This window comes from Erpetoichthys calabaricus, chromosome 4 (assembly GCF_900747795.2).
Source record: "Erpetoichthys calabaricus chromosome 4, fErpCal1.3, whole genome shotgun sequence".
Taxonomy (NCBI): Eukaryota; Metazoa; Chordata; class Cladistia; order Polypteriformes; family Polypteridae; genus Erpetoichthys; species Erpetoichthys calabaricus.
Genome location: NC_041397.2, coordinates 331,129,204 through 331,156,162, shown reverse-complemented (window position 1 = coordinate 331,156,162; position 26,959 = coordinate 331,129,204). Strand labels below are relative to the sequence as shown.

Here is a 26,959-nt window from a genome sequence, read left to right as displayed (position 1 = left end):
GGATTGGGACTGACCTCTACCATTTGTTTTCTGGGCTTACCACTCAGCCATTCAGGAGTCGAGCAGATGCACCCCAGTGGTCGTGAGTTCTGTACTCCAGTTGACCTCATCTTTGGGTGGCCTCCTGAAGAAGAGATTCCTGGTGCACCTGGTCTGGAATATCTGACCAGGCTCCGGGACCAGTTGGAGGCAGTCCATGAATTTTCTAGGAACCACTAGACTAAGGCCTGGACCCACCAGAAAAGAGCTTATGACCACCAATATCTGGGGTGACCTTTTGCTCCTGGAGACCAGGTGTGGGTGTTTAACCCCTTTCACAAAAAGGGATTGTGCCCAAAACTTGCCAGCCACTTTGAAAGTCCAGGTACGGTCCTGGAGAGACTCTCTGAAGTAGTGTATGGGGTCAGGAAACCCGAAAGGAACAGCTGGCACCTTTCAAACACAGAAGGGCACCAGAACTCCCAAACATCCCACCAATCCACTTGGCAACACCAAAGCCAACAGTCCCACCTGTGGAGTCTTCCCGTAGACCCCAGTACCTAAGACATCCTTCACGCTGGCATTAGAATTTTATTGTGGACTGTAGGGGTGACGAGGATGACTGAACCCCCTTGGGAGGTGGACTGCACTGATGTCCCAAGACGCCCTGCAGCTAAAATTAAACAGTTAATTATGATTGAATTCATGTTGGATTTTAAAACATTTCTTGTGTTTAATGTTGAGTTATAGCTTTTGGTAACAGGAGTGTTTTATTAAAGTTTAAAGGGGGGGTTGCAGTTTGCCCACCACCACTAACCGGTGCTGCCTGGTGTGTGAGTCCGGGTATCAGGACTAAAGGAGCGAGCTGAAGTTGAGTATTGACGTTTTGTAGCGATCGCGTCACTTCAATGTACAACTCCACCAATATTAAAAGAAAGTGTTTTTATACATTGAGTGTGTCTGTGTGTCACAATATTAAACAACACACATGTCGTTCAAATGTAAATTACTGTGCCATTATACACAAATAAACCTCTAAAGGAGTAACTTCTGTCTGCTAATACGTATAAAAGGAAAGGTAACTTTAAAGTAAAGTAATACATGTGGACGATGATATCACAAATATGAAGATGAGGGCAGATGAGAGAGGACTGCGACTGGTGAGCTTCCATGCACAGGACAGCAGCCTCCCTGAATCGAAACTAACTTCCTGATTATGTCACATGACAGGAAGCAAGGGGAAGGTAGGGAAAATACCAGATCTACACACTAGATGGAGCTAAACTGCAAATCTTAATAAATTGAACAGGTTTAACAAGTTGTAACAGAACACATGGCCATGGCCACCGAGACCTCGCCTCTTCTTATTAGAGAGCTCCTGGAAGATGGCGTCTTAGCCTGAGGATCACAGTCCTGCACGATGAACTTCCCAACCCAGACCTCCTCAAGAAACTGTTTGCCTTACTCTGATGTCCTGAAGAACAGGCAGCTGTGGTCATTAATATTTTGTATCCACTTCACCATCCTCTGTAGTGCCCACTGGTTCTGGGCTGAGCAGGTGCCGTACCAGGTGGATAAGCAACAACTGAGGATGGACTCCACTGGGCATCTGTACGAGTTGTTGATCATAAATGGAGAAATCCGGCCTTTTCAGAGAAATCTGAGGAAGTGAAGGAGTTAATGAGCCATCTTGATTATGGTCAGGATGTTCAGAGCCCACTTCACGTCAGCAGTGATTGACATTCCAAGACATTTCAATCTGCCAGCTCTCTTTCTGGCGTCCCTTTCAACATACTGTCGTCATTAATCTGGATTTTGTGTTTGAAAGTCATTCCTTCTTGTTTTGGTGCCTGCTGCATGTGCTCTTCTTATGATGAATGAGTGCACTGGCACTTTGGCCAGGATCTGATGTACTGAAACCTGAGTGCCAGTGCTGTTATTAATTAAATCCCCTGCTATTCCCTCTTTCTGAGGGTTAGTTTAGAAGTGCCCTGCTAGGACTCCTCATCCTTGTCTGCCACCTCAGCCTTGGCCTTCTCCATGGATGGTGTGCAGTTTTTACCTTGGGCTAACATGTGACCATTGCCCACCTATCACTACCTCTACTGGGTGTTTATGATCTCTGTGATGGACACCTGGGTGAACTCCTCCAGTTTGCTATTACAACACATACAGTATTTGACATTCTCTCCACAGTTACATTTAGCACAGTCAGGTCCACTGATCTGCTTCTGCTTACCTCCTCCAAAAGTCTGACCTATTAATAGATGGCAGAGTCATGCACCTTTACCTTATGTACCCCTAATTGCCACATTTGTGACATCTTTACAAGTAATAAGTGACATTCTGTTACACTGCACACAATCCACGTGACTTGCTGTTAGTTTTGTGACCATTTTGTATCCTGCTGACTGATTTTTATCCTTCACTGTGCCATCCTTGTTTATCTCCCACTGACTTTAAATGATTTGCTCATCTTTACTGACCTCTCAATTGTCTGCTCAGTTGTTGCTGTTTTCACAGAACTCAATTTGCTCGTTGCTAGTGATTTGCACTGAATGAGGACCAGTTGTACGCCACATCAACTGCATTTCAATCTTACCGACTACGCCAATCCCTTTTTGTGGCTGGTAGTAGAATTGAAGTAATTTTTGAGAGTGGCCTGTGATATTTGAACACAAACACATGTGTGACAAGACAAGACTTTTAATTAAAATGATGTTATTGTGCCTCCTGGGTTGGACTTGCCAGTGAGTCAAGACCCCTGTTAGAACTTTCCCCTGCATGACTATATGCTTTGTTAACACTCCAAAGTAGTGGGGGACGGGATGTCCATTGTTTTTAAAAATGTTCATAAATATTACACACTTCCAACTGAAACATAATTAACTTTTGAGAGACAATTGTTAAAAGTTGAATTAAGAGGTGCAGTGCTTGTCGCTCTTGTATATGGACCTCCTAAATGATGTAAAGATTTTATGAGGAGATTATCAGTTTATATCTGATAAAATACTAATCGTAGGTGATTTGAACATTCATGTTTCTTGTACCTTAAAACTGTTCATTCCCAGGTTTATTCAATTGCTCAATTCTCTTAATCTTGTTCAGTCTGTTAATGGTCCTACTCACGCTCAGGTCATATGCTTGATCTTATTTTATCATTTGGTTTCTTTGTCAGTGATGAGGAGAAAATGTCAGCCATACTCAGTGCTGTGGCACCTTCTCAAATTGTCATTCCTGGGGTCTCAAGAAGCAGCCTTCATGCTATAAACTCCTACACTAAATATATTTGTTCTGATATTTCTGTAAATTCTTCTGTTGTTAGTTCTGTGCCACACAATCGGTTACTCTGTGCACGTAATTCTACATGCAGATCCACACTTGATTCTGTTGCTCTTGTGAAAATCAGACACTCCGTATCTAAAGGCCATCCCTGGTTTAACGACTCCATGCAGACGCTTAGAATGAAGTGCAGGAAAACAGAGCATAGATGGAAAAAGATAAATGACAGACATCTTAGGAGATTCTGAAAACCCGTCTGTCTGAATTCCACAGGTCTGTCAAATTAGCCGAGACAAAACCCTTGTGTGATATTTCTAACAATGATCAGATGTCTAGAGTTCTGTTCAGCACAGTAAGTTACACTCCGTACTCCGACACACTTAGCTGTACTGTAGGCACTCATACATGTGAGGAGTTTTTGAATTTTTACTGATAAAACTGATGAAATGAGATCTTCTCTCACACCACCTGCCTCAGTTCCTTTGTTGTCCCCAACTTGTCTTCACTGTCTGACTCTGTTTGTCTTCCCTTTCTTGCCCAAACTGCCCACTTTGAAGCCCACATCCTCCCCTCTTGATGTCATTCCAGCTCGTCTCTTCAAAGAGACTTTTGATGTTATTGTTGACCTGCCATTGCTACTGTCCCTCCATCATTCAAACATGCAGTGGTCAGCCTGGGCTTAAAAACATGGACTTGACCCGAGTTTCTTTCCGTCTTTTCTCTAAATTGTGATTCCTCTCTAAATTCTTGTAAAGTTTGTTTTTTCACAGCTGCTGTCTTTCCTTGGTAATGATAATCTAATGGAGTCCCTCCAGTCAGGTTCAGAGCTTTTCATAGCACCAAGTCTGCTCTTTTGAAGTTTACCAAAGACAACAGAAATCAAGTAGACAATCAAAGAAGGACAATCAGACAAGTGGACAAGGAGCCACCTAGTTTGCTGCAATGTGTTTGGTTTTATTTTAAACTAAGAGACATTCTTTGACTTTTTCTTTCTTGGCACTGATTGGTCAGGTTTGGTCCTTTTTGCCTACAAGAGAAGGAGACATCTGGTCAAATGAGTACAAGAATCAGAGACCTTCAACTTTCATTGATGACTTTTTTGATGCTCTGTGACTTCATGAAGTAATAGAAAGTGAGGAGAGTGAAGGCCTTGAGCAGCGTCTGATCAAACAGCTGGTGGAGGTGTCAAATACAGGTGGGGGGTAACATTACAGTCCTAAACAAGGACTCACCTTATGTCAGACTAAATTTAAACAGGACTTGTATTGATATTACAACGAAAGTACAGGCAAGTTTTCAATAATGAAACTCCATCTCCACGTCACCTCACGTCACACCTGTGGGATTCTCAAATATTCTCAACACAAGTTACTGGCACCATGGACCCTGTTATTGACAGCAGCCGCTCTCTGTTATACAATCCAGAGGTTTTTATATGGGTTTTTACATATGTATCATATGTCTTATTATATATACACATGCACAGTCACTGGCCACTTTATTAGATACATCTTGCTAGTACCAGGTTCACTCCTTTTTGCCTTTAGAACTGCTGTAATTCTTCATGGTGTAGATTCAACAAGATGCTGGACACATTCCTCAGGGATTTTGCTCCATATTGACACGATAGCATCATGCAGTTGCTGTGAATTTGTCAGCTGCACATCTAAGATGCAAATCTCCCTTTCTAACATATCCCAAAGGCGTTCTACTGGATTGAGTTCTGGGGACTGTGGAGGTCATTTGAGTCCAGTGAACTCCTTGCCATGTTCAAGAAACCAGTTTGAGATGATCTGAGCTTTGTGACATAGAGCGTTATCTTGCTGGAAGGAGCCATCAGAAGATGAGAACACTGAGGTATTAAAAGTATGGACATGGTCAGCAACACTACTCAGGTAGGCTGTGGCATTTAAACAATGCTTAGTTGGCACTAAGGGGCCCAAAGTGTGCCAAGAAAGTATCCTTCACACCATCTCCCCACCACCAGCAGCAGCCTGAATGGTTGATGTAAGGCAGGATGAATCCCAGCTTTCATGTTGTTGACGCCAAATTCTGATCCTACCATCCAAATATCACAGCAGAAATCGAAACTCATCACACCATTTTTATGGTCTTCCATTATTCAATTTTGGTGAGACTGTGCAAATTGTAGCATCAGTTACCTATTCTTAGCTGACAGGAATGGCACTCGGTGTGGTCCTACCTCACTTGTAACAAGTGTTTATTTGAGTTCCTGTTGCCTTTCTATCAGCTCAAATCAGCCTGGCCATTCTCCTCTGACCACTGGATATTTTCACCTTTTTGGTAATTCTCTGTACACTCTAGAGATGGCTGTGTGTGACAATCTCAGTAGATCAGCATTTTCTGAAATACACAGAGCAGCTGGTGTGTCATCAACAACCAGGCCATGTCCAATGTCACTTCAGTCAAATTTCTTTCCCAGTTTGGTGCTCAGTTTGTGTTTCAGCAGGTCGTCTTGACAATGTCTACAGGCCGAAATGTGTTGAAATGCTGCCACGTGATTGGCTGATTAGATATGTGTGTTAACAAATGACAGATGAAAAGGTTTACCTAATAGAGCGGCTGGTGAGTGTGTGTGTGTGTGTGTATATATATACATATAAATGTATATACATCCATCCATCCATTTTCCAACCTGCTGAATCCGAACACAGGATCACGGGGGTCTGCTGGAGCCAATCCCAGCTAACACAGGAACCAATCCCGGGCAGGGTGCCAACCCACCGCAGGACACACACAAACACACCCACACACCAAGCACAACTTAGAATCACCAATCCACCTAACCTGCAAGTCTTTGGACTGTGGGAGGAAACCGGAGCGCCCGGAGGAAACCCACGCAGACATGGGGAGAACATGCAAACTCCACGCAGGGAGGACCCAGGAAGCGAACACAGGTCCCCAGGTCTCCCAACTGCGAGGCAGCAGTGCTACCCACTGCACCACCGTGCCACCCATGTAAATATATATATTCCCTTCCCTTTCCAGCCTTCCCCCCCCACCCCACCCCCACCCCCCCCCCCTCAGCTGGTTCACAAGACCAGAGATAACCAACATCCTCGCCGGAGGATCACCTTTGAACAACTGCTCAAAGTAACCAGCCCAGCAGGTCACAACTGCAGTGTCATCCGTAAGGACCGGTCCATCAGCTGCCCTGATTGCGACTCTCCAAGGAACAGATTCAGATGTGCGTAATGCTTTGATTCCTCTGTAAGCAAGATGTGGGTCGCTAGACCACAGATGGTGTGTCACTTGCTCACAGATTCCTCTAATAAACATCTCTTTATCTGCCCTCAGAGCCCTCGCAGCCATCCTAATTTTCTGGTACAGACCAGAGTTCCCATTGAGCCATGGGCTGCGACTCCTCTCAATGATATCCAGGGTGCCCTGCGAGATGAAACACCTCCTTCTGGGAACACCGGTAACACCAACACAACCCTCAGCAACCAGCAGCATTTATAAATGTATATAAATATATAAATGTATATAAATGTGTATATATATATTGTGATGGACAGCTGGCAGCTCATCCCGGCCGACACATCCAGGCCACTAGATGGTGTCTTCCCTGCAGCATGGAGGTGCCCCGGATTCCCGCAGGGCACCATGGGAGATGGAGTTCGGCTTCACAGCCCTGCTGGGTGCCGCGGGTGCCGCCATGTGATGCTGCAGGGAGACACGGGGATTTTTATTTTCCCTATAACCCGGAAGTACTCCCAAGTCACGGGGCCGGAAGAACAGAAGTAGTTCCAGGCTGAAGAAGAATACGAGTTTTCATCTCACCCGGAAGTGCTATTGAATCACACGGACAGAAGGACAGGAGCACTTCCGGGTCAAGGACTATATAAAGGACAATGGGAGACCCAGCAAGCCGGAGTTGGGAGGAAGTGTGACGGAGCTGCTGGGAGAGGAGGATTGATTTATTGATTTGTATTACTATTACTATTTGTATTATATATACAGTATACTGTATCTCTATATATACAGTGATCCCTCGCTATATCGCGCTTCGCCTTTCGCGGCTTCACTCCATCGCGGATTTTATATGTAAGCATATTTAAATATATATCGCTGATTTTTCGCTGCTTCGCGGGTTTCTGCGGACAATAGGTCTTTTAATTTCTGGTACATGCTTCCTCAGTTGGTTTGCCCAGTTGATTTCATACAAGGGACGATATTGGCAGATGGCTGTGAAGCTACCCAACTTACTTTTCTCTCTCTCTCTCTCTCTCTCTCTCTTGCGCTGACTAGGGGGGTGTGAGCAGGGGGGCTGTGTGCAGCTGCTTCCTGAAAGGACATGCTGCACGGAGCTTCGCATACTTAAAAGCTCAAAGGGCACGTATTGATTTTTTTTATCTGTCTCTCTCTATCTCTCTCTATCTCTCTCTCTCTTCCTGATCCTGACAGAGGGGGTGTGAGCTGCCGCCTTCAACAGCTTTGTACTGGCGGTGCTTCGCATACTTAAAAGCCAAAAAGCCCTATTGATTTTTTTTTTTGACTGCTTGCTTTGCACTCCTTTGAAAAGGAAGATATGTTTGCATTCTTTTAATTGTGAGACAGAACTGTCATCTCTGTCTTGTCATGGAGCACAGTTTAAACTTTTGAAAAAGAGACAAATGTTTGTTTGCAGTGTTTGAATAACGTTCCTGTCTCTCTACAACCTCCTGTGTTTCTGCGCAAATCTGTGACCCAAGCATGACATTCTAAAAATAACCATATAAACATATGGTTTCTACTTCGCGGATTTTCCTACTTCGCGGGTGGCTCTGGAACGCAACCCCCGCGATGGAGGAGGGATTACTGTAATCTTTATTTGGATCTTGATCTTTGTTTGTCCGCGAATGAATTAGAAGAAGAAGCACTAGATGGCAGTAGAGAGACAGCTAAAACATAAGCATTGCATTAAGAATCTCCTCCAGGCTTATACTACTGAAGACTGTAGTACTCCAGTCACACCTCAGAACACAGACATTCAAACTAAACAAATTGTTGTGCTTTAAATTAACTAATCTTTATATATAATCTTCATTTGGATCTTGATCTTTGTTTGTCCGCGAATTCCACGCATGCGTAGACCACCTTCCAGTTTAGTACGTTGTTGTTACTCACGGATGTCAACAATGTGCCAGAATAACGAAAGGGGTGGTGGACAGTGTTACGCTGGTTGGCTCCTGAGGCCTGGTTAGAGAATGAGATTGCCGAAGATAAAAGGTACGTGCCTACGTAACATATAAATGAAAGAAAGACTGTGGGTAAAATGAATGACAACGTAACAGCACGTTCCGGAAATTATTATTGTTACATTGTAGCCGGTGAGTGCTGTGCGTCTCACAGTTGTACCGTGGCTTGCTCACATGTCAGTGAAGTGATCCCTATTTATGCTTTAAAGAGCCTGGATACCTATGTGTCCCCCTTTTATAACCATTGGCCCGTGTATATTGCCTTACTCTTTGGATTGCCACAAAGCAACCTGCGAGATTGGAGAAAGGTTGAGAAGAGATCGTGAGAGGAAACGACAGCGTAGTGAAAACGAGACGGACTGTGAACGGAGAGAAACAGAAATGCTCCTCCACCACCACATAATTACTATTCGGACAGTGATTCCTATTGAATCAATGTCCAAGGGTTTTCTTTTGTAATTTTGTTTCCCTTATAAAAAATCATAATGCTGTGCGACGAAGGGCCCAGTTCATGACTGGCAGCCACGTTTAAACAGGGAGCCCTTCACAGACAACTTTAACACGTGCAACGTAGTTGGGCGCACATGGCTAGTATATATATATATATATATATATATATATATATATATATATATATATATATATATATGTTGTGAGGGACAGCCGGCAGTTCAGTCTGGCCGGGACGTCCCTCAACTAAGAGAGAGAGCCTTTTTAGGACACTACATCCCACGGGACGCTAGATGGCAGCTCCCATGGACAGAAATGGTTCCCAGGATTCCCGCAGGGCAGCATGGGACATAGAGTCCGGTTCTTCAGCCCTGTTGGGTGCCGTGGGTGCCACCAGGGGGAGCTCACCAAGAAGCCGGGGACTATTATGGTGACGCTAACCTGGAAGTACTTAGGAGGTCGGAAACCTACAGTACTTCCGGGACACCTGAAGAAGGCATTTGACCCGGAGATGGAATACTTCCGGGTCAGAGACTTTAAAAGGACTGTGGGAAACCCCAGCAGACTGAGCCAGAGTTGGAAGGGTGTAACAGAGCTGCTGGGAGGAGTGGAGGATTTATTATTGTGATTACTGATTTATTGGAGTATTGTGGAGTGGAGGTGCTTGGTGCACATCATTATAACAATAAATTCAATTATTTGGACTTTTACCTGGTGTCTGACGTATCGTCTGAGGGTTCAAGGGGATGAGAGCGCCCCATATATTCCAATATAGTATTGAGCAAATGCTGTGAATACTTATGTACATGTGCTTTCTCAATTTTTTTATTTTTAATAAATTTGCAAAAACCTCAAGTAAACTTTTTTCACATTGTCATTATGGGGTGTTGTGTGTAGAATTCTGAGGAAAAAAACGAATTTAATCCATTTTGGAATAAGGCTGTAACATAACAAAATGTGGAAAAAGTGATGCGCTGGGAATACTTTCCGGATGCACTGTATATATATATATATATATATATATATATATATATATATATATATATATATATATTATATATATATATGTGTGTATATATTGTGGGAAATAGCCCGGACACAGTCAGATGGACGTCATTTAAAGTCCAACACACACGTTTATTTACACAGTTCAAGTGCACAACCCAGTGCCGCAGCACCAATCACCCCAATAGTCCAGGCCAACACGAATGCCTTTTGTCTCTTCAGGCCGCCTCTTTCCTCTCCCAGACCTTGTCCTCTTCCACCCAACTCCAGCCCCGAATGAAGGGAGGCAGCTGCTTTTATAGTCCCCCAGATGTGCTCCAGGTGTGGTCCGGCAATCATCCACTGACACGCCCCAGTGTGGCAGAAGTGCTGGCTGCACTTGCCTGGAAGCACTCCGTGTGTCCCTACTTCTTTTCCCCCCAACACTTCCTGGTGTGGTGGAAGTACTGAGGTCCAGGGCTGCCAAGGCATCTGGGACCCCCTGGCAGTGACCACGGGCCCCTACAGGGTTGAGCCTCAAAGCTCTGCACCCGTGGCCCCCAAAGCAACCAGGGCAGTCGCCCCCTCGTGGTCTGGAGGAGGCATGAGCCCTCCTCCGGTCCTCTTGGGCGTCCGGCTGGGTACCACCCCCAGCCGCATGCCACAATATATATATATTTGAATTTCTTTATTTATTGTTTTTTTTTGTTATTGGGTGATTGTGGTGCACTGTGGTGCACTGTGGCACAATCCATATTTAAGAAAATAATTAAAAATATTTCTAGTGCTTTTACTTTGTGTCTTGGACGTTTGTCTGTGTGGTTTGAGGAGCGATAACCTGAATTGTGTGAGTGGTTACCTACCAGGTAACGCTTGTGGTTGGTCTGTGGCAGACCCAGCTGGGACGCCTGGGAGGACCAGGAGGCAGTTTATACATTCCCCGGGCCATGAGGGGGCAACCACCCTGGATAAGGAGGGGACCACGGGGGCGGAACAAGGAGGCTCAAACCCAAAGGGGCCTGTGGCTGTCGCCAGGGGGCACCCCAAGCATCATGGAGCCTGGGAGATCTGCACTTCCACCACACCTGGGAAGATGGAGGAAGGACCTTCCAGGGATGCCCGGAGCACTTGGAGCATGTCTGGGTGACTATAAAGGGTCTGCCTTCCTACAGTAAGGGAGCTAGAGTCGGGAGCTGGAGGTGGATGAAGCTCCAACGACAGGAGGAAGAAAGGCAGCCCAAGGTTTTGGTGTGCAGGACTGTGTTGGGATTATGGGTGAGAATAAACGTGTGTTTTATAACCCTGCTGGTGTTAGTCTGATGGTGTTCAGGCGAATCTCACTATATATATATATATATATATATATATATATATATATTGTTGGGGTTGTATAACGTGTTTAATTTCCCCTTGGGGGCAAATTAAATAATCTAATCTAATGTAATCTAATCAGCCCTCCATTAAGACAAACATTTGTTCTTTAGCCCACAAATGCTTACCAATTTACCAAGTTCTGAAAGATCATCCTCCATATTATCCTCCTCCTCCAAATCCTCTTGCTACTCTCATGTGTCCCCTGCAAAGATTCAGCGTAGATGACAAATTAGGAGTGCATTTCCATCCCTCTCTGTCTCCTCTGTCCCTTGAGAAGATGATTTCTAGTTGTGTGATCGCTGGCACAGTAAATAATCACATTTTTATTCTCACCACATAATTCACCACATTTCACAGCCTGCTCCTTATCTAAACAAAATGAAAATTGTCCATCACAGAGTCCTGCCACCTCGTGCTAAAGGCTCCTCTGCGTGTCAACACCATTTAGAGGTCAGGCTGCCATTAAAGCCTCCTTCCATCAGACCCCACTTACCGTCTTGCTGTGCCCATCACAGTATGGAGGCTCAGGCTGTCTATTTCAGTGCCCTCAACACCACGGCTGTCCACACCACACACTTTATGGACTTCAGCTATTCAGCGGTCCTCTAATTCTCAATAAGTTTGTTAAAGGCTTGGTGATGGCACTTTCAACTGGAAAAATTAGATTTTATTTTACGTGATTAGCTTTTTATTATTTTAAAGTTAAATACAGCAACATGAGAAATTCACACATAACAAAACACCAACCTTATAACAGTGGATTGAAAACCAAAACAGCCATTAAATCCAAACTTAAAAACCCCTTCAAAGCTCAAGACCTGCTCTGAGACCCCCTCTGCTCCGGACCACTGTACTGTATACTGTATATACACGTATTTAACAAAAGGAAAAAGTCAAAGAGACACAAACAGGGGCTGAGACAGAAACAGTTTATATTAACACAAACACGGACACCGAGGATGTGAAGAAAGACGACTGGAGACAAGAATCGTTACTTGTAAGAGACCACCAGGGCTCCTGATAAAGAAAACAAAGGGGAAGACATTTTAAAGGTTCAAGCAGCTCCTGAAATGTTCCCAGTTAGAAGCCACTAAAACACCTTGGAGACCCCGAGGAGGGCCTGATCAGGGGGTCCTCACATCAGAACAAATCAGGACATCGAGCGCACATCACTTATCAAATGCTGACAATCGTTTGTGTCGTCTCGGTATGAACACAAGTCTCCTCTAAACTTATTGTTTGGCTCACTTCTTTATCCAAGGTGACTTTCAACATTTAAGATCCAATTTGCTTCATTTGTTTTGTATTTCCACGTGGAGCACCGGCAGGTGAAGTGACACAACATGTCAGTATTGGGATTGAAGTCCAAAGCCCTGCTGTTCTGTCAGAGTCGTGTTTACTGACCACAGCTCAGCATTTAATTCTGCTGGACGGGCAGACCTGATGACCAAACTCCTCAGTTTAGGACTCAGTGCCACTGCAGTTGGGATTTGGACTTCCTAACCAACAGACCTCAGCATGTGTGAATGTCAGCGTCACATCCTCCAAGCTGACCCCCAGTACTGGCACTCCACAGGCTAGTGTGCTGAGCCCCCTCTTATGACTGTGTGGGCACACAAGGCTCACTTCATCATTAAATCTCATTGTTACTTGGCCACGTCAAGCCTCATTTTTAACAAGAATGAAACGACTTATAGAGAAGAGAAGAGGTCTACCTGCTGACTCAGTTGGGCCAGGGCAACAATCATCACGATGTAAGACCCCTGCCATGTGTCAGTAGTAAAGTGATCTCATGTTCAGGCCAGATGGTGTTGAGAGCTGGCAGTGGACGAGTGAAGCATCTGAAGTTCACGGCTGGATGTCTGCTCTCCAAATGCTCCTCAATGTTTAGACAGAATTCCATCACGTTCAGGACGTTTGCTCTTATTCATGGCAGGGTGGGCTAAATGTGACTATTGTAGAGGAATTGGGGTATCAAGTGAACAATCTACTTGCTTTGTGATCTGAAGATCAAGATTAGATAAAAATTAATTCAAGTCTTTAGGAGATGAAGAACATTTCGATGAAAATAATAGAAGCATTATTCTAAAATGATTTCTGTAATTAAATTAATTATACACATGGCTGTAAATACAGTCACAATCCAAAAAATAAAGGAACAAACAGAAAAAGAACACTAAAGAGTCAGGCTTGGGTCATAAACTGGTAATAAAAATATAAACACGCAAATTCAAGAAAACACAGCAGAAAAGTCCTAACACCACTTTGTTCAATGAAGTGCCTTTTAGCTTCCTCTACTGCTAAGCAAAAATGAAAGATTTTAAATAAATTTGATTAAAAACTCCGAATGTAAATCAAGTGAACTTCAGTGTTTTATACACACAGAACAATGACAAAGAAAATGTTGTGCAATGCGCGTTACACGATTGGCAGTATTGCTGTACATGACATGGCAATGTTTACTCACAACACAATACTAAATTGAAAATAAAGAAATAAATGAACAACTACGTGATATCAAAAGTGAGACAGCCTTCTAGGTGTGAGTGACACAGAGGACAGGCAGGTGCGGCCTCTCTGGCAGTGTCTTAAATTGGTTTGAATTCTACCTGGCAGGGAGAAAATTCTTTGTTAGTTGTGGTAATTACAACTCAAAGACACATGATATCCTATATGGTGTTCCACAAGGCTCTATCCTGGGTCCGCTGCTCTTCTCAATCTACATGCTTCCATTAGGTCAGATTATCTCAGGACACAACGTGAGCTACCACAGCTATGCTGATGACACACAGCTGTATTTATCAATAGCACCTGATGACCCCGATTCTCTTGATTCACTAACACAATGTCTGACTTGTATTTAAGAATAGATGAATAGTAACTTTCTCAAGTTAAATAAAGAGAAAACTGAAATCTTAGTGATTGGCAACAATGGATATAATGAGGCTATTAGAAATAAACTGGATACATTAGGATTAAAAATCAAGACAGAGGTAAAAAGCTTAGGAGTAACTGTTGGCTGTAATCTAAATTTTAAATCACATATTAATCAGATCACTAGGACAGAATTTTTTCACTTAAGAAACAGAGCAAAAGTTAGACCTCTTATATTATTGAAAGATGCTGAGAAATTAGTTCACGCTTTTGTTTTCAGTCGACTAGATTACTGTAACGCACTCCTCTCAGGACTATCCAAAAAAGACATAAATCGTTTGCAACTAGTGCAGAATGCAGCTGCTAGTATCCTTACCAGGAAAAGAAAATCCGAGCACATCTCTCCAGTTTTGATGTCACTACACTGGTTACCTGTGTCATTCAGGATTGACTTTAAAATTCTGCTTATGGTTTATAAAGCCTTAAATAATCTCACCCCATCTTATATATCGGAATGTCTGACATCTTATATTCCAAATCATAACCTCAGATCCTCAAATGAGTGTCTCCTTAGAATTCTGAGAGCTAAACTTAAAAGAAGTGGTGAGGCAGGCGGCCTTCTGCTGTTATGTACCTAAAATCTGGAATAGCCTGCCAATAGGAATTCGCCAGGCTAATACAGTGGAGCACTTTAAAAAACTGCTGTAAACACATTACTTTAACATGACCTTCTCATAACTTCACTGTAAATTTAATCCTGATACTCTGTATATCCAATTCATTATAATAACTATTCATGGTGGCTCTAAAATCTGTACTAACCCCTACTCTCTTCTGTTTCTTTTTCCAGTTTCCTTTTGGTGGTGTACTCAAAGCACCGTGATGTTCCAACAGTGATGGATTAAAAGCCAGAAGTCTGTATGACCATCAGCATCAAGTGACTCCGTGAGAACCCTAACTACAAAGAGGACTATTTTCATTTATGTTAGGTAGAATGCCCAGAGGGACTGGGCGGTCTCGTGGCCTGGAACCCTTGCAGATTTTATTTTTTTCTCCAGTCATCTGGAGTTTTTTTTTGTTTTTTCTGTCCCCCTGGCCATTGGACCTTACTCTTTTTCTATGTTAACTAATGTTGTCTTATTTTAATTTCTTATTTTGTCTGTTATTTTTCTTTTCTTCATTATGTAAAGCACTTTGAGCTACTTTTTGTATGAAAATGTGCTATATAAAAAAATGTTGTTGTTGTTGTTGTTGTATCCTGCTGGAGAACGACATGACTTCAGGATAAAGTGGAAGGTGCCAGGTGTTCATGGGAAGAGGATTCTTGAAATGTATCCCTCTCGGGGTCCCCAGGTGCCGTAAGGCCGCACTGTCAGTGGAGGACCACCCAGCATCCTAAACAACTCAGAAGAACTTCCCACAAGTCATGCCGGGTCACGAGAAGCTGTGCTGGGTCTAGTATAAAAGGAGCCCACCGCCTCCCGACTCTGACCCTGACAAGGCTGCATTTCCCATGAAACCCTATGGGCAACACTCAGCTGGAGGAGGAAGGAGAGGAGAAGGTTTACTGTTTGTTTCGTGTTGGCTGAGTTTCATTGTGTTTAGTGCTTATTAGAGTAAAAATATTCATTGTTTAAAGCTGTGACTGAGTTAGACGTTACTGGGTCAGGGGTTTGGGGCTCAGTGGTGCCAACCCCACTGGTTATATAGGAATTGATGACAATTTCATTATAATTATGTTTAACTCTTTGAGGGCTGAACATTTTTTCCAAATGTTTGCAATGGTTTCACACAGAAATCAACATAAAATGTCTGTTGCTGAATGCTGTGGCAGCCAGTTTGACAAGAATGTGCGGCAAGGCTTGCTGCATCAAAATCAGAGTCTGACAAGTCATAGTCCAGTTCAGAGATAATAGGCCAAACGTCGTCCATGCAGTAGTTTGCTTTATGCATTCACTTTGATCAGTGCCATTTTTGCTGTTGTTTGCACCTTGCTACTTACACAAGAGCAGGAAATCTCGGTCAAATCAATGAAGCTAACCTTCCTTCTAGCAACGAGAGTCCAGCTAAAACATAACAATTGGTTTTGTCACAGTTTACAGTCGATTACCATTGTCAACTCCTCCTTTTGACAAAAGTCGACATCAGCCCTGAAAGAGTTAATGAAGAAGACTGTGACATACAATTCCAAATCTCATAAACCGAGCACAAGGTAACGTCCAGGACTTGCAACTCTAAACTCTTTGTGTAATTTACATGTGACTGAAACTAAACGAGTTTCTTCAGCAAAGAACTGAATTCAGCTTTAACTGTTGTGGACTATCCCTTATCCCGGCCAATACCCCCAAGCCGGCAGGTGGAACCCTTCCTGCAGCATGGAGATGCCCTGAATTCCAGCCCTGCTGTATACCATGGGGGCCACCGGAGGACGCTGCAGGGAGGATCAAGGACATTTTTTATTCATAAAGCCCGGAAGTACTTCCATGTCACGAGGACGGAAGAAATAAAGTACTTCTGGGCTGAAGAGAAATGAGGAGTTTTTACTTGACCCAGAAGTGCTGAATAATCACATGGACTGAGGGATCAGAAGCACTATGAACTATAAAAAGGACTGTGGGAGATCCCAGGCTTGAGCTGAGTTCGGGAGGAAGGGTGGCAACGCGTCTGGGAGTGGAGGATTGTTTATTGATTATTGTTACTGTGTCTGTTTATGAGTATTGTGGAGTGGAGGGTGCTTGGTGCACATTATTATTATAAAATAAATAATAACTGGACTTTTATCTGGTGTCTGGCGTCTGGTCTGAGGGTTCAAGGGAGCGAAAGCGCCCCCTATCTATCACACTGTCGAGATTTAGAACTCCTGTGTTTTGTCAGGCCTTATGATGGAACACTTGTTCTAAAGACACTACATGAGCTTTGAGTGAGAAAATATATTTTAGTTTATTTTAGTTTACAGTAGAGATTTAAGAGATGAAATTGTTTGTGATGAATCCCCTGATTGTCTCTCACATGACAGATGGACCAGAATTGACAGAAATTCTTCAGCAGCACATCCTCTGATTCTACTCACCTGTAGGCAGCTCTTCCAGCTTTTATGGTTGAAGGCGATTCCTCCTGGAAAGTCAGAAATCTGAAAAATAAGAATCAGACTCTGAGGAGGCTTTAGGAATTAGAAAACAAAATTCAGATGACCTGCGGTTTAAAAGTACGACGAAGAAAACAGGGAACTTTCAAAAAAAGGTTTTGTAGATGTATTTGTGTATAAATGTCATAAGTGAGAACTCACAGAAGCCATCGCCATCGAGCACAGGCACAGCAGAACCAGCAGGGCAGTGAATCTCATCATGGCGGTGGTGCTGACGCTCAGACGTCTGTTCAGGTCAGCAGCAGCACCTCCTTATATTACAGATCAGCTGGGCACGGCCCAGTTTTACACAGTGGTCATGACGTCTTCTGGGGTGGAAAGTCAATTCAAATCAGATCTCATTTGCAATGAAAAATGATGAAGTACAGAAAACATAATCCAAATCACAAGCTGTGAAGTCCAGGTGTTCAGCTTTCTATTGGCTGTGCGTTCAGAAGGAAATGTCAAATTCTGACATCAGATGAGTGTGTAATTATTATTATGAGTAAGAAACATTCTGTTGAAGTGTGACAGAGTTAAACCTAAAAGTCAGCTTTTATTTCAGAGGTTATTTAATCTTGTTTGGTTTGTATATTTTCTTGTTTTCATCCAATAGCTTCTCCTGATGGTCAAACAGATCCCAGTTGATGAAGCAAGTGGAGCACCAAAATGAAAATTCTAAGCCAAAGTCATATCTCTCTATTATAAAAAAAAATCTGGGAGAGAAAGACTAGGGAGACGACATGTGATCTTAACATGAAGATCATGGAAGACACTTAAAAGACACATGAGATGAAAGAGATTGGCCACAGAGCGTCTCGCGGGGACCTTAAGCATGAGACTTTGTGCCAAGAGATTGACCCAGGACCGTCTCGCGATGACGTAGAACATGAGATTCTTGCAAGACACGCCCTACTTACAACCAATATCAAATAAGCCCAGAGGCAACAAAACACTCAGTCGTGTAAAGGAGGCTTTGAGCACACACAGATCCAGGGTCTCAGCGCATATAAAGCATATAAGGACAATACGTTATAAATGAAATGTCGACGACTAAGCGAAGAAGAACGAGCAGTGCGAAGAAAAAAGACTCAAAAGCATTGGAGAAAAAACATGCAAAAAAGAATAATCTAGGTACAAATTCAGAAAAATCCAGATTCAGAAAGTAATAATCAGCCCAGAACAAGTGGAACTGAAAAAAAAGCAGGTCCAATTGGGCTCAGAAATAAAAGAGTAAAAGACAAAGTAGAACTTCATAAAGACGTTCACAAACGTTGGTGCTACACACATGCAGAGCAGGTTAGAGATTATGAAAGCAGTGCAATTTGAAAGGTCCAAAAAAAGTTGGCGCGACACAAATGCAGAGAAAGTTAAAGAATATGAAAGCAGAAAAATTAGAAAGTATCAAAAAAAAGAAAGTAAAGATCGCAGTAGTGCAAACAAACATAAATTATTACTTGAAAAAAGGAAAAATAATCACCACAGACCAGGTGTCATTGAAAAAAAAGCAGGACAAAGCGAGGTCAGAAATAAAAGACAAAGAGTAGAAAACAAAGTAAAATGTTATAAAGAGGTTAAAAAACAAAGGGGCCAAACACATGCAGAGCAGGTTAGAGATAACGAAAACTGGAATTCAAAAGACTCAAAAAAAACGTAGGGGCGAAACACATGGAGAGAGAGATACAGAACATGAAAGCAGAAAAAAACGACAGTGTCAAAAAACAGAACATTAGTGCAAAGAAAGAGAAATTATTACTTGGAGAAACAACGAAAAGGGCGAATAGAGATGAAATATATGGACACAGGAGATATGTCAGAAGTATGTACATATTGTAAGGCTTTGAAGTCGGAGAATTTAAAAAATGTGTTTTACCTCACATGCATTTATTGGTTACTTTGCAAAAAAAAAAAAAAATGATTAACTGTTGATGATGAAGATCACTTTGTCTGGGCTGAAACTCCAAACAGAGAAACCTATCCTGAATTATGGTACAAAGTCATTAAACACACGTCTCATGGACCTCATTAAAAAGATTCAGCATATTGGGACACGAAAGATTCCAAAAATTGGTTTTAACGAAGTTCTGAAATAAAAGTGAAACTAATGAAATAGCAATAATTCAAAGAAAAAAAAATCTTAAAAGTGTGTATCCGGAAAACCAAACACGGGGGTTGGCTAGCAAAGCAAGCAGGGGGCAAAGCCCCCTAGTTAAATAAAAAAAGAAGGCTGAACACCAAACAGCCTTTTAATTATTATTTACAGATTTGTTTTTGTGTCATTGATTAAAGCCTAAATTAAATTTATTTCACTTTTGATTCATGCTTTTTTCATTAAATTGTAATCATTTTATTATTTTTTAGAAAAGATTTTTTTAAAAAAAACTCAAAATAAATAAGAAAAAGAGTAACAAATCGTGAGTGGAGTGACCTTGTCATGGTGTCCATTCCTTGGCTGTGATTCACTTTGCTTGTTAAGTTCAACTTCATCAATGTCGCTGCTTGCTGTCCCAGTCAGTTCCTTTCCTCCCACTATGGTCCCCTCTCTTCCTCTTCCTCTTCCTCTTTTCTCTTTTTCCTTCTCACTTCATTTTTTCTTTTGCTTTTTCTTTTCTAGCTCTTTGTAGATTCTCACCACACATCACGATGACTTAAACAGACCACCACAATCCTCGGCAGTGTGACGTGTCTGTCACTCCCTGTAGAACAGGAGGTGCTGTTTGTGACTGTGGATCTCAAATGTTATCAAACAGCGTCACACATTCAGCCACATATCTGCCTTTTTACTCTTTTCACCTAAAATGTGCCTTTTCTCTTCATTTTGGCCAAATATTTTCTGTGCCTAAAGCTGTTGCACCCCCTTAATTGAAATGCCAGCAGAGTTGGTCATGTAGTGTAAGACTTTTGGGGATGTCACATGCTACATAAATCATGAAAGAGGGTCCCAGCAGGGAATGACCCCTTTAAATGTCGTTCAACAATAAATTAATGGGCTGATAGTGATGGCCCCTCCTTTAACCGCCACCTTATCGTGGTGGAGGGGTTTGCGTGTCCCAATGATCCTAGGAGCTCTGTTGTCCGGGGCTTTATGCCCCTGGTAGGGCCACCCAAGGCAAACTGGTCCTAGGTGAGGGATGAGACAAAGAGCGGTTAAACAAACCTCCTATGATGGAAAACAATTTTGGACGGCGTTTTCCCTTGCCCGGACGCGGGTCACCTGGGCCCCACTCTGGAGCCAGGCCTGGAGGTGGGGCTCGATGGCGAGCACCTGGTGGCCAGTCCTGCACCCATGGGGCTCGGCCGGGCAAAGCCCGAAGAGGCAACATGGGTCCCCCTTCCCATGGGCTCACCACCTATGGGAGGGGCCAAGGAGGTCGGGTGCAGTGTGAGTTGGGTGGTGGCAGAAGGCGGGGACCTTGGCGGTCCAATCCTCGGCTACAGAAGCTGGCTCTTGGGACGTGGAATGTCACCTCTCTGAAGGGGAAGGAGCCTGAGCTAGTGCGCGAAGTTGAGAGGTTCCGGCTAGATATAGTCGGACTCACCTCGACGCACAGCTTGGACTCTGGAACCAATCTCCTTGAGAGGGGCTGGACTCTGTACCACTCTGGAGTTGCCCCCGGTGAGAGGCGCAGAGCGGGTGTGGTTATACTTATTGCCCCCCGACTTGGAGCCTGTACATTGGGGTTTACCCCAGTAGACGAGAGGGTAGCCTCCCTTCGCCTTCGGGTGGGGGGACGGGTCCTAACTGTTGTTTGTGTGTATGCACCGAACAGCAGTTCGGAGTACCCACCCTTTTTGGAGTCCCTGGAGGGGGTGCTAGAGGGCATACCTTCTGGGGACTCCCTCGTACTGCTGGGGGACTTCAATGCTCACGTGGGCAATGACAGTGAGACCTGGAAGGGCGTGATTGGGAGGAATGGCCCCCCCGATCTGAACCCGAGCGGTGTTTTGTTATTGGACTTCTGTGCTCGTCACGGATTGTCCATAACAAACACCATGTTCAAGCATAGGGGTGTTCATATGTGCACTTGGCACCAGGACACCCTAGGCCTCAGTTCGATGATCGACTTTGTGGTCGTGTCGTCGGACTTGCGGCCACATGTCTTGGACACTCGGGTGAAGAGAGGGGCGGAGCTATCAACTGATCACCACCTGGTGGTGAGTGGGCTTCGATGGTGGGGGAGGATGCCGGTCAGGCGTGGTAGGCCCAAACGTGTTGTGAGGGTCTGCTGGGAACGTCTGGCAGAGCCCCCTGTCAGAAGTAGCTTCAACTCCCACCTCCGGCAGAACTTCGACCACATCCCGAGGGAGGTGGGGGACATTGAGTCTGAATGGGCCATGTTCCGTGCCTCTATTGTTGAAGCAGCTGACCGGAGCTGTGGCCGTAAGGTGGTCGGTGCCTGTCGTGGTGGCAATCCTCGAACCCGTTGGTGGACACTGGCGGTGAAGGATGCCGTCAAGCTGAAGAAGGAGTCCTACCGGTCCCTTTTGTCCTGTGGGACCCTGGAGGCAGCTGATAGGTACCAACAGGCCAAGCGGAATGCGGCTTTGGTGGTTGCTGAGGCAAAAACTCGGGCGTGGGAGGAGTTTGGGGAGGTCATGGAGAACGACTTTCGGACGGCTTCGAGGAGATTCTGGTCCACCATCTGGCGTCTCAGGAAGGGGAAGCAGTGCAGTGTCAACACTGTATATGGTGGGGATGGTGCGCTGCTGACCTCGACTCGGGACGTTGTGGGTCGGTGGGGGGAGTACTTCGAAGACCTCCTCAATCCCATTAACATGCCTTCCAATGAGGAAGCAGAGCCTGGGGACTCAGAGGTGGGCTCCCCCATCTCTGGGACTGAGGTCACCGAGGTGGTCAAAAAACTCCTTGGTGGCAGGGCCCCGGGGGTGGATGAGATACGCCCGGAGTTCCTCAAGGCTCTGGATGTTGTAGGACTGTCTTGGTTGACACGCCTCTGCAACATCGCATGGACATCAGGGACAGTGCCTCTGGATTGGCAGACCGGGGTGGTGGTCCCCCTCTTTAAGAAGGGGGACCGGAGGGTGTGTTACAACTACAGAAGGATCACACTCCTCAGCCTCCCTGGAAAAGTCTATTCAGGGGTCCTGGAGAGGAGGGTCCGTCGGATAGTCGAGCCTCGGATTCAGGAGGAACAGTGTGGTTTTCGTCCTGGTCGCGGAACAGTGGACCAGCTCTATACCCTTAGCAGGGTCCTGGAGGGTGCATGGGAGTTTGCCCAACCAGTCTACATGTGTTTTGTGGACTTGGAAAAGGCATTCGACCTTGTCTCTCGGGGAATCCTGTGGGGGGTACTCCGAGAGTATGGGGTACCGGCCCCCTTGATAAGGGCTGTTCGGTCCCTGTACGATCGGTGCCAGAGCTTGGTCCGCATTGCCGGCAGTAAGTCGAACCCGTTTCCAGTGAGAGTTGGACTCCGCCAGGGCTGCCCTTTGCCACCGATTCTGTTCATAACTTTTATGGACAGAATTTCTAGGCGCAGCCAGGGCGTTGAGGGGATCCGGTTTGGTGGGCTCAGGATTGGGTCACTGCTTTTTGCAGATGATGTTGTCCTGTTTGCTTCATCAGGCCGTGATCTTCAGCTCTCTCTGGATCGGTTCACAGCTGAGTGTGAAGCGGCTGGGATGAGAATTAGCACCTCCAAATCCGAGACCATGGTCCCCAGCCGGAAAAGGGTGGAGTGCCCTCTCAGGGTTGGTAGCGAGATCCTGCCCCAAGTGGAGGAGTTCAAGTATCTCGGGGTCTTGTTCACGAGTGAGGGAAGGCAAAGCCGCAAGGCAAAGCTCTCAATTTACCAGTCGATCTATGTTCCTACCCTCACCTATGGTCATGAGCTATGGGTAGTGACCGAAAGAACGAGATCGCGAATACAAGCGGCTGAAATGAGTTTCCTCCGCAGGGTGTCTGGGCTCTCCCTTAAAGATAGGGTGAGAAGCTCAGTCATCCGGGAGGGGATCAGAGTAGAGCCGCTGCTCCTCCGCATCGAGAGGAGTCGGATGAGGTGGTTCGGGCATCTGATCAGGATGCCTCCTGGACGCCTCCCTGGTGAGGTGTTCCGGGCATGTCTAACCGGGAGGAGGCCCCGGGGAAGACCCAGGACACGCTAGAGGGACTATGTCTCCTGGCTGGCCTGGGAACGCCTCGGGATTCTCCCGGAAGAGCTAGAAGAAGTGGCCGGGAAGAGGGAAGTCTAGGCATCTCTGCTCAAGCTGCTGCCCCCGCGACCCGACCTCAGATAAGAGGGAGACAATGGATGGATGGATGGATAGTGATGGACTCCAGTTATGGTCATCAGTTTCAAATGACTTTGTTTTAAACAGATCAGAGTCTTTATTTGTGCTCTTTATGTAATCAGTCATTTGTAAAGTTAGTATTCGTATTTTACTTGTGAACTTGTCACTGAGCTCTGTGTCTGCACTAAATGAAGAGCATCAAAACAAAATAAAGGAATTGAGTGACAGAAAATGAAATCCAAAGCATTACTGAGTCTACCAGTGGGCTTCAATGGTGGAGGACCTTGTGCATCAGAAGGGTTTTGGTCTGGAAGGTCATTTGTTGGTTTGTTCTTCTTAGGCTCAGGTCCCCTTATCTGCTGTTGAGTTTTTAGGCTCGCTTTCCCCTCAAAGCTGATGGCTTGTTCAGAGTCAGTGCCCTAGAAGGGGGGCTATGTTAGGATATGAATACTATGCCATTTTATTCTGCTCTTCCATTGTGTTTGGGTAAAACTTTTCAGGCTTACATTACATTCCAACTAATGCTCTTTAGGTTTAACACGGTGACTCATGAACTGAATGTTTCCTCCATTGAATTATTAGACAACCATCTGATGTAAGAGTTTGTCATTTTTTCTGAACACACGGTCTAGAAAGCTGGAAACTTGACCTTTAGGGCTTGTGATTTGATTGCAGTTTCATCCTGTTCTTCTTCGATGACAAATGAGATCTGATTTGAATTTGCTTTCCACTCCAGTGGACTTCATGACCACCATGTAAAACTGGCCCACCCCACCTGATCAGTAATATTAGGAGGTGTCGCTGCTGTCCTGAACAGACATCTCGGCGTCAGCACCACCACCACCATGATGATGAGGCTCGCCACCTTGCTGGTTCTGCTGTGCCTGTGCTTGATGGCGATGGCCTCTGTGAGTTCTGACCTTTTGTACAGAAATATGTCTGTAAAATCTTATTTTCTGCAGGTTTCCTGTTGGTAAATCTGGTCTCCTTATTTTTAAACTGTAGGTTGCCTGAAGTTTATTGTCCAATTTAATAAACTTGGAACAAACTGTATGTTTGTTTTTTCTTTCAGATATCTGACTCTCCAGGTGACGCTGAGGAGAAATCACTCAAAGCTGTAAGAGCTCTCAGGTGAGTAGAATCAGAGGATGTGCTGCTGAAGGATTTCTGTCAGTTCCTCCGCTGATCTTTCTGTCGTGTGTGAGGCTCTCAAGGGACTCATCACAAACAATTTAATCCTTTAATCTCTGCTTTAAATTACACCACACTGAAAAATACTTCTTACCTTGAAGCTAAGGTAGCAGATTTGGAAGACATGTGCCCTCAAGTGCGTGATAAAGAATAGAATTTCTAAATCTCGACTGTTAAAGCTCAATTCACTTCCTTCCTGAAGAAACACATTTAATCTCTGAATATAAAACACACTGACTTCTGCTCAGTTCAGCATCTGAGTTTTCAGTCAAATTTATTTAAAATCTTTTGTTTTTATTTAGTGGTTCATGAAGACTTTAGTGTTAGGATCTTTCTACTTTCTCTGCTTGACTTTGACTTTTGCTTGGCGTTGTTGCATTGTGATTGATTACTCATTTATGACCCAAACCTGTCACTTTACTATTCTTTCCATTTGTCCTTTCATTTTTTCACCTCCTCGTATTTTTAAAGTGTGACTGTTTTTATTTAAGCCATGTTTACAACTGAATCCAATTACAGAAATCAGTGCAGAATTTTGTTCCTAGTTCTGCTATTATATTTCATCACAATGGTTATCATCCCTTATAAATATAATTTTCTTTGTATCTGATGTTGACCTGCGGTAAAAACAAAGCAAGCAGATTCTTTACTTGATGCCAAAATTCCTCTAAAATATTCAAATGTTACACTCGCTGCCATGAATAACAGCAAACCCCTAAACTTGACAGAATTCTACTTAAACGTTTAGGAGCTTTTGGGATCAGCTGTCTAGATGAGAACGTCAGATGCTTCATTGCTAGACCTCAGTACCCTCTGTTTTCGACATGAGACTACTTTACTGCTGAATCATGGCAGTAATTCATGTGACATTAGTGGTAAATATTGTACTTTTGTGTTAATATATTGTCCCGTTTGGACCGAGGTACATTAATTAAATTACATTAAATGTTCTCAGATGATCAGAGCAAGTGCTCTACACCATACAGGCAGCACCTCACTTCAGATATCCTGACACACGTTTGTCTTTTGCTGACTAAAATCAGCTTTTCTATGGTCAGCTTAACATCATCGGGTTTTTAAAGATATTTTATTAACATGAGTTTGTCCTCCTATCTCAGTAGTCATACATCATATTCATTTGTTATACTGAGAGGATCTATTAAGATATTTCTATTTCTATCAAAGTCTCTCCATGTCATTTCTTTCTGTGCAGATGATATTATATTAGTTTTCAGTAATGCTATGGCAGACATCAAACATGTCCTAAAATGAGTTTCCTTTGCTTCTCACAAGATTAACTGGATATAAATGAATCAAAACAAGACATGATGAAGGGTTGTGGAACAACCATGTAATGTCCAGATTACTGTAGGACTTGAGACGATTCATCAAAAATACACATTGTACAGATGTCTTGGCTAAACCTAAGATGTCGCTGTCTGAGTCTGCATTTGTTTTGGTCCTTTTTGTTTTTGATTGCCCTGTGTACATCTTTCTTTTATTCACAATGTCTTTTCTTTGATGGTCTATCTCTTTTAAACATAAGATTGACATTTGATAAAACTTTTAATTACGATTGTGCAAGTCAGAGTACCCACCCTCCATCTTTTCTGCTAAATGTACCGATGTACCTGTGCCATTTTCCCTACCTGTTGTCCTAAAGGAAGCATCATAGAAGATGAGGAAAGTGCGGGGGCCTACTTGTGGGGCTTAAATCTTACCTGCCGTCTTCTCCGGTGATTGATCTTCACTAAGATTCAGCGTATGTTTTTATCTCATATCGCTCCCTGGAACATTTGTATAAATGGATATGGCCTGTTGTTTCAAGCCACCATGATCAGCTCCTCTGTTGGCGATCGCCACATTTCCACAGGGATGGAGTGGATTCTCTCAACCTTGTGTCTTCTGTGCCCAAACAGTCCGGCAAATTGATTCAAATGACGATAGCTCTAGTAAGTGCTAGATCCCTAGCTAACAAAACGTTTATTTATTTATTTTTTTTTTATTAATCTTTATTGTAATTATTCCATACAAATAGATCAATTTATAACCAATCAAAACTGAAGACATAACATACCCTACCCCTGAGAAGGAGAGCTTAGCCAAAGGAGAATTGCTTAGGGCTTTTTAATAAGGCAACAATAAACAAAAGAAAGGGAGAAATATATATAGGTAAATAAAAAATGGAGAAGGGAATTAAATGCAGTAACAGTTATTTCTCTTATTCTAAAATAATATTGATTAGATC

General features: G+C 43.9%; 1 long non-coding RNA gene across 2 annotated transcripts in view; it reads right to left on the bottom strand.

Moving 5' to 3' along the window:
* Positions 1 to 4,273: 4,273 nt before the first annotated feature.
* The window catches only part of LOC114642945 (uncharacterized), a 214,671-nt gene continuing 191,985 nt past the window's right edge, over positions 4,274 to 26,959 (bottom strand). The window contains exon 4 of one of the 2 annotated variants that reach the window (XR_007934675.1): positions 4,274 to 4,288. This is a non-coding gene — a long non-coding RNA (uncharacterized LOC114642945). Of the gene's footprint in view, positions 4,289 to 11,417; positions 11,473 to 26,959 lie in introns of those variants that run through there. The other variant, XR_007934674.1, reaches the window with a different exon arrangement.